At 40.6% G+C, this 8,057-nt stretch overlaps 1 protein-coding gene across 11 annotated transcripts in view; it reads left to right on the forward strand.

The window, feature by feature from the left end:
* Window positions 1-741: 741 nt before the first annotated feature.
* LOC101845712 (neuropeptide FF receptor 2) overlaps window positions 742-8,057 on the forward strand; it is a 232,806-nt gene continuing 225,490 nt past the window's right edge. For 5 of the 11 annotated variants that reach the window (XM_035971654.1, XM_035971655.1, XM_035971657.1 and 2 more), the window contains exon 1: window positions 742-1,268. The gene's annotated coding sequence lies outside the window, so the exon portion shown is untranslated. The remainder of the gene's footprint in view (window positions 1,269-8,057) is intronic. The other 6 variants (XM_035971656.1, XM_013086547.2, XM_035971662.1 and 3 more) reach the window with 2 other exon arrangements.

Here is an 8,057-nt window from a genome sequence, read left to right on the forward strand (position 1 = left end):
CAGCGTCCGAAGCCTTGTAGCCGGCCCAGCCTCGTCACTGGCTTGTGGCGGGGGGAGAGCTGTGGTCTTTAATGCTGTGGGGAGCCAGGCAGGTGTCCCAGGACGTCTGGGCCTCTCTCACTCACCCAGTTCACACTTTCGGAGATTGTTCTCGGGGACCGTTTTCACCTCTACTGTGTGTCCTGCTCACGGCTGTTCAAGTTCAACATATTTCATTTTACCCGGAATACCGGAACTTAATTTAACTGTACGGGATTTAAAAGAAAAAAAAAGGAAAACCAAAAAGAAACCAAACCACAAGAAAAAAAAGTATAAAATGATATTTTAGTAACCCCATAATACTGTTCTTTTAGTTTTTGTGTCTCTGAAATTTATTGTAAATTCTTCAAATTGTCATTTGTGTTCCAGTTTTACTTTTCAACGTGCCCTCATGTATCTTCTCATCATATATTATGCTTCGCTAAAAATAATCGGGTCTTCAGTAACGAAAAGAGATAAGCAATGTTGTGTAAGAGTTTAAAAAAGGACCATTAACTATTTCCTTTATCCCTGCACTATATGGCCATAATTATGTCAACGTATATCTCTTTACTCGACATGAAACTAAAAACACACCCGCTATTCGAATAACACGAATATCTACTTCACACCTCGAAGCGTCGTCGACTAGGAATCTTGGTTTCCTCCAAATGGCCCAGCACAAGTAGTGAGAAGCCCGGAGAGCGCGTGGCGGCGACAGCGTCCGAAGCCTTGTAGCCGGCCCGGCCTCGTCACTGGCTTGTGCTGGGGGGAGAGCGGTGGTCTTTAATACTGTGGGGAGTCAGGCAGGTGTCCCAGGACGGCTGGGCCTCTCTCACTCACCCAGTCCACACTTTCGGGGATTGTTCTCGGGGACCGTTTTCACCTCTACTGTGTGTCCTGCTCACGGTTGTTGTTTTTTCAAGGTCGACGTCATTATTTTTTTGCCGGACTACTTAATTATTCTGTTTAAGATTGTCTTTTTTTTAAACATAATGTTGTGCTCTTAGTTTTCGGAGTCTGAGACATTTAATGTGAATTCTTCAATATAGTACACGTGTAACTTTGTAACGCGTCTTTTTTTTTTGTGGTCACATTACAATAATATTATATTCTTCCCGAAAAAGAATCGTATCTTCATTAACGTGTGTAGAATGCTAATTTGCAAAAGATGTTGACTAAATCTCCCAGGAGTTTAAAAAAAAGTACAATTAATTAACTTGGTGTCATTTCTTCTTCAACAGAGCACGGTGAGTACAATTAATTGTTTTCTGTAGCTTCTTTTCTATGGAATCGTTTGTTCGAAACTTAACAATATTAGATTGTGTAGTCAACTCTCAGTGGTAACCACGTTTATTTTTCATTTTATTGAGTCATTTATTTTAACTGTCAGATAGTGATATTGTTCAATGCCAAGACTTGTCCTATCGATGATCTAACTATCAAGGTTGTAATCACTTTTCATTTCCAACAAAAATTGTGACTGCGCAGGCGCGTATGTGTGAGTGGTGTGTGTGTGTGTGTGTGTGTATGTGTGTGTGTGTATGTGTGTGCATGTCTGTGTGTGTCTGTGTTTTTCGTTTGCATGTACATGTATGGGTGCTTTGTGTGTGTATATGTCTGTGTGTGTGTCTTTGTGTCTGTGTGTGTATGTCTGTGTGTGTGTGTCTGTGTGTCTGTGTGTCTGTGTTTGTGTATGTCTGTGTGTGTCTATGTATGTGTGTATGTGTGTGTGTATGTGCGCGCGCGCACGTGTCTGTGTGTTTCGTTTGCAAGTACTTGTATGGGTGTCTTGTGTGTGTATTGTGTGTGTGTGTGTGTGTGTGTGTGTGTGTCTGCGTGTCTACGTGTGTGTCTTTGTATGTGTGTGTATGTGTGTGTGTGTGTGTGTGTGTGTGTGTGTATGTGTGTGTGCATGTATGTGCCTGTGTGTGGTGGGGTGAGGGAAAAGAAGGTTATTGAGAGACTAGAAATACAGGGAATATTTTCAAAACAGGTAAATGGATCCTTTTGCTTCTCAAGTTTCCTTTTCTTGCTGTTGTCTTTTCCACATTTCTATGCTAAATCAATTACACAGGAAAGGTCCGTAGTGCTTGATTAACTGACCTACAAAAATCTGAGCCCCCCATCAACCTTGTTTTGAATCAAAAGTTCTCGAATTATAGTCTTAGAACGTTGGGGGTTTTTTAAATGAAAGTTTCAAATGGAGAGCTTTTTAATTTCAAAGAATGCTTTTGTCGGTGGTTGGCGAGTGCTCTATTGTGTTTTGCTCCTTCTTTCTTATCAAATATCTACCGTCTCTTTCTCTCTTCCTTCTTTTTAGTGTTACTAGTGTTACTCTTTTGTAACACCTCTAATCATGTAGATTTATAAGATTTAATTGTGTTGCAAGTGCCTTAAAGCTCTCACTGAAACTAGAGAATGGTTTTTCACATTCCGTAATTATGTCCGAATCCATGTAAATAGTATGAATGTCTGTCGAAACGAACAATAATTAATTGATAATGAGTGTGGAGTGCGGACCGTCACGCCCTACCACTATATTTGCCTCCAGTGGGATGGGTTTCTATATTTAATATAGAGTAATAATATATTTTTTTAAAGTGTGGTATGAAGAGATGTGTTATTTTCCAAATAAGTTTATATTTTGTTTCGTACGTTGACGCTCATCTTGTGATGAAGTCGAAATCTAAATGTGCAAAATATGGGATTCACCTTAAGACGGAATGCGTTTATTCACCTTCACAATGGGACCTCTTCCTGTTATATCGGGGTTTTCCTTTTTTCTTTCTTGTTTCTTTTCTTTTTTTAAGCTTTGGGTATTAATGTCGTCGCTGTTTTGACAATTCCCCAAGCATTGTCAACAAGGATTAATGGAAAATCTACACAGCTTGTTCTGGTTATCGTTATCAACTCATTGATTTTTGCACGACAGGCAGTTTGCGTTTAATTTATGGAGATTTCGAAGACGCCTGTGTTAAGTGCTACTGCTTTTTTTTCTCTTTTACGTTTGTCAGCATTTAATTCTTTACAGTTCTCAAGCGCACCGTTGTGTTGTCGTTTTCAGTGTTGGTGACCTTTTTTTCTGAACGTTGTTCATTGCTGTCTGATTCCTTGATACTGTTCTATACTTGGTGTTTTGCGGGTGCTCTGGTGTTCGTTTGTTTTGTTTTTGTAAGTGTTTTACGGTGCTCGCAACTGCATAAGATCATATGAGCGCGCGGGACACATAAAACATTTTCAGTTGGAAGAAAATTTTGAATTTTGCCCGGGTGGCGGCCAAAGCCTACTCTCATCGATTTTAGACCACCAAGGGATCTTTAACGTGCGCAACTTGCACACGGGCCCTCCGAGATTTTTCGCCCTTGTCTGAGAAGGCTAGGTGTAGATCTTTCCTACCAGAAGATCAGGGGTGTGGGGGAAAGACATCACTAAGAAGAAGCCAAGGAGTAGCAGTAGAAAGGCTGTAGAAAGAATCAGGAGCCTAGAGGAGGGGGGCAAAGGAGATGAGGGAGTGGGGGCAGAAAGAGGAGACGAAAGCAGATGACAGAACATTGCTAGAGAGCAGGAAAGGAGATGAAAGGAGACAAATTTAGAGAAGAAAATGTTTCGGTCACTACCCGGATTCGAACCCGGGACCTTTGAATGAGAGGCCAACACCTTAACCTCTAGGCCACGAGAGCCCCCTGCTCTGGTGTGGTTTGCTCCTTCTTTCCTGTCAAACATCTATTGTCTGTATCTCCCCTCCTCCTTTTTTGCTTCTTACTCCCTTGTAACACCTCTAATCTTCGGCATTTATTTTACCTTATTGTGTTGGAAGTATCTATAAACTCTTACGAAAAAGACAACAAGCAAAGACTTTAAATTCTGGATTTTCATTCCTCTGCTTGCTTCTGCTTTAAAGGACCCCAAGTGCCTCTCATTTTGCCTTGCGTTTCCTAACGACTTGTAATATCACAGTCTCGAAAGATAGGGCTCATTATTTAATGAAATACATTTTAATCCTAATCTTAAATTATTTTGTTGAATCAATACTGATTTTTTCTTTTTACTTTTACTGTAAGGGAACATCCTTTTCGTTTACATAATGTCATATTTCCATACATTGTACGACATAGCCAACAGTCTAGGACCCTCCTAGCATTTGATTTTTTGAGACGTTAAGTGGGTGGTTGGTGGGTGCTGTGGTGTGGTTTGCTCCTTTTTTCTTATCAAACATTCTATGATCTGATCCTTATATCTCCTCCTTGATTTTTGTATTTGTTATTGTCTTGTAACATCTCTAATCTTTAGCACTCATATGACCTAATTGTGTTGCAGGTGCCGTGAAATTCTTACTAAAACTTACGACACTAAGTGAGCAATGCTTTAGCGCAGGGACACAGTCTGTTCTGGCTTTATACAATGACAATGAAAATGACAATGACAATCTTTATTCATCTTGCAGGGAGAAATTTGTCTTGGTCGTTAACAATGGCAGTAGACGTTACAAAAGTTAGACTTAAAGGTGCACTCACACAAACGCACAACAAGACAGGATATTAGGCCAAGTAAATACATGTCTCACGTGCTGGGACAACCTGCTCCGTAAAACATTCATTCTCTCTCTCTCTCTCTCTCTCTCTCTCTCTCTCTCTCTCTCTCTCTCTCTTTCTCTCTGTTTCATTTGTTGCACTGTGTGTACAGTAACCTCACTGCAGTTGGTACGAATGAATTTCTATATCTGTCTGTTCTTGCTTTTTTGGAAATGTATCGTTTACTGCGGGTCGATAGTTGAAATTCCGATGTCAGTGGGTGGCTATGGTCACTAAGCATTATTTCCGTCTTTTTTAGAACGTTTGTCTATAACATATGTCTATAATTGTTTATAATATTACTATGTCTTTGAAAGTCTCAAGTACCGTGACTACTGTCACATTGGGTTTCCATTTTAAAATTATTTTTTGGGACAGCACGCCCTAAGGCTGTGTGTGGTTGGCGGGTGTTCTTATGTGTTTGCTTCTTCTTTCCTTTCAAACATCTATCGTCTTATCTCCCCTTCTTTTTCATGTTTGTTACTCTCTTGGAACACCTCTAATCTTTTGGCTATCAAATGACCGTATGCAGTTGCGAGCGCCGTAAAACCTCTACTAAAACTAAACGCCCAAAGGCTAATGAAACTGTACTTTTGTTGACAGTCACCTTGGTTCTTTTACGAGAAGAAATGGCCAATCTCGATAAGTGCTTTATATCGCAAATGCTTTCGAGTTCTGAAAAAAGAAGCACACTTTGCTTTATTTTCGAGAAATAGTGTCACGATTTTTATCTACAAACGTCACTTAGCAGCCAACATAATTCTTATCATTCGAAAGATGTCAAAGTGTAAATTGGAAAAGAAGTGTGTTGTTAATTCAGCAACAAGGTTTATTTGATAAAAGTGCATTGCAACTTCCTGTCTTAAAATAAGTAAAAAAATGTCTTTCTTGCATGACGTCAGGCTACCTAAATATGGCCTCACAGACATTGGAAACCATTAAAATACGTAATAAATCAAGTAATTTCCGAGTGAGTGGCTAACGTTTACTTTAAAATGGTTGTTACAAGCCTTGTTTTTAGTACGCCGTTTCCCTTTGTTGACTTCTCCTCTGAGCTCTAAAAGGCTCATTCTTTTTGCTCAAACATACGAAACAAAGCGAGAACTTTGGTATCACTTTGATCTTGTAGGAGGTTTTCTTTCCGTGGCTATATTGCGTAAAAACTAACAGATTTCTGTGACATCTTTTAATCATCAGTTGTTACTTCTGTGTTCAGGGGTTCTGGCCTCAGCTCGGTCCGACGTTGTGTCCTTGGGGAATGCACTTTACGCACAGTTCTCATTTGTTTTGCTCTTTTCGGAGATGGCCGTCAAACTCGGAGGTCCCTTCTCTTAAATGAAATGACCTACTTGTCTTTATAGGGCGTAAACCCTATCCTTTCACCATTTTCACTTCTGTCTTATCTGGCGACTGTGCAAAGTGACTTTGGCGAAGCGGGTTAGGTGTTTCACCATCGCACAGAGATGAACACGGTTCGATTCCCGCAAGGGGCTGGTTGGGAGGGGTGGAGGCTGAGTAGAGTTATTGAGTCTCTCCGTCTGTCTGATGGGACGTTGTATCTTTCTCAGCTCGTATTGGCCATAACAGATAGAGCCGACGCAACTCGCATCCTAAATGAAAACTGTGTCGATGAGGTTGTTAAACTTCTACTAAAACAAAAAAACAAACAACCTAACCTGTATCAGTGGGTGGTTGGTGGGTGCTCTTGTGTGGTTTGCTTCTTCTTTCCTATCAAACGTCTATCGTCCTTATCTCCCCTCCTTCTATTTTCTGTTTGTTACTCTCTTGTAACACCTCCAATCTTCTGGCGCTCATTTGACCTTATGCCGTTGCCAGCGCCGTAAAATCTCTACTAAAACTGAACAGCTGAAAAAGGTTCGATTCCCGTAAGGGGCTGGAGGGGGAGGGGTGGAGGCTGAGTAGAGTTATTGAGTCTCTCCGTCTGTCTGATGGGACGTTGTATCTTTCTCAGCTCGTATGTATTGGCCATAACTGATAGAGCCGAAGCAGCTCGCATCCTAAATGAAAAACTGTGTCGATGAGTTCGTTAAACTTCTATTTTAGAAAAACAAAAAGAGAAAACCGGTACCAGCGGTGTAATAGCTACGCTCTTTGTCTCTGAAAGCAGAATACAGGAGTTTTACACGCAAATTGTAAGATCACGCAGCGGCATATATGTACCGCCAAAAACATAGAAAGAAAGATAGAAAAGAACTTTTTACCATCTAGCATAAGGCTTTTGTCAGAATGAGCATAGATGTATGTTGCTCTTTAGAGTATGCATCTATATATAACCCCAAATGTCTAGTAATTAAATTCCTGCATGTGATTGAATGGTGCATCTGATGTGAAAGTGCATTTTGTCAGCTTTACTTCTCTTTTCACATTGAACTTTAATGAGAGTAATATATAATTTTTAAAATGTATACCTGCATGTGTTTTTACGGTCCTGTACAGCCAAGAAAAATTACCCTCTGGGATAAAAAAGTATAATCTAATCTTATCTTATTATCTTATCTTAATTCCCTCGTGTGAAAGTTCATTTACGCCTGATAAGTAGTATCTACGTCTTCCTGTGATAAGTTGTTTCATTCCACTGGGTCTAAAACGAGTCAAAGCAGCCTGCCTACGAGATGCTCAAAACTGGGTCCTTGGGAGTGGAAAACTTTTACGTGGGTGGTTGGCAGGTGCTCACTTGGGTGGTTTGCTCCTTCTTTTCTATCAAACACCTACCGTCCTTATCCCCCCTCCTCCTTTTTGTGTTTGTTACTCTTTTGTAACACCTTTAATCTTCGGCACCTACATGACCTTAATGTGCTGTAAGTGCCGTAAAGTCTTACAAAACTGAAAACTTTTACGGTAATTTTCGGTGCTCCGAAATGTCACACTATGTTCACCTTTATGCCAATGTAATTGTGAGTATGTGTGTGTGAGTGTGTGTGAGTGTGTGTGTGTGTGTGTGTGTGTGTGTGTGTGTGTGTGTGTGTGTGTGTGTATCTACATGTCTGTTATGTATAAGTATGAATGTATTTCCCAAAAGCCAGGTGCCTAGCGAGCATTAGGTTGTTTTTTTAAATCTGAAAATCACGACTTTCCATTTCTTCAAAGATGTCAAAGATATCCGGGGTTAGTTTCCCTGAGGCACAGGCGCGTAGAGTCTATCTGGGGGCTGCATCTTTGAGGGGATTAAGACGAGGAGGGGCAGGCTGCATTCCTGAATAGTGGGGTTTTACAGCCGGGGCTCACACAGTAGTCACACAATCCCTCACACTCACAGAAACACACATGCACACCCACATACATGTACACACTTACGCACATCGCGCACGCACACACACAATCACATACACACACACACATACACACACACACACACACACACACAAACTTACATGACCCATACACCCAAAGAGAAAAACACATAAACGTATACATAATATTTATACAAACACACACACACACACA

Source organism: Aplysia californica, unplaced genomic scaffold (assembly GCF_000002075.1).
Source record: "Aplysia californica isolate F4 #8 unplaced genomic scaffold, AplCal3.0 scaffold00478, whole genome shotgun sequence".
NCBI lineage: Eukaryota > Metazoa > Mollusca > Gastropoda > Aplysiida > Aplysiidae > Aplysia > Aplysia californica.